The 554-nt window shown below is 32.3% G+C and overlaps 1 non-coding gene across 1 annotated transcript; it reads left to right on the forward strand.

The window, feature by feature from the left end:
• Positions 1 to 481: 481 nt before the first annotated feature.
• On the forward strand, positions 482 to 554 carry Trnam-cau. The gene has a single exon. It is a non-coding gene; the product is annotated as a tRNA-Met (tRNA).

Consider the following 554-nt stretch of genomic DNA (forward strand, 5'->3'; position numbering starts at 1 on the left):
GTATTTTTCAGCGGTATAAAATAGCTTAACACATTTTAATTCAGCACATTTCATTTGTGTGACAAATGTCTACCTAATCCATTTATCAGATTTACTTCTAACAAATACGTAGGTACCCTAAGATGTTTTTTAAAACGTCCTTGTAGGTACCTACTTAAGTTTTCAAATACCTTTCTTCATCAAATACTATACAAATATTTGCATTTGTACTATGAGCATGAAGTAAATATAGTTGAAATTACCTAGGAAACGCTAAGCAAGTCCTTGGTGAGTTACTTATCATTCTCTATTAACACGGATGCATTTTCATACTATAATGATGCTAAAAGTACTTATTCAGGAAAGATAAATCATTATTAATAATTGGCATCAAGTAGTAAATAAAAATAAGACTATTTAAAAATAAAAGCAAATTACTTGACAAGGTTATTGTTATTATGTAGTAACAGTATACTATCGTTATTATGACGCTATTACGCAAGCCTCGGTAGCGCAGTAGGCAGCGCGTAAGTCTCATAATCTTAAGGTCGTGAGTTCGATCCTCACCCGGGGCA

The sequence above is a fragment of the Manduca sexta genome, chromosome 19 (assembly GCF_014839805.1).
Source record: "Manduca sexta isolate Smith_Timp_Sample1 chromosome 19, JHU_Msex_v1.0, whole genome shotgun sequence".
Taxonomy (NCBI): domain Eukaryota; kingdom Metazoa; phylum Arthropoda; class Insecta; order Lepidoptera; family Sphingidae; genus Manduca; species Manduca sexta.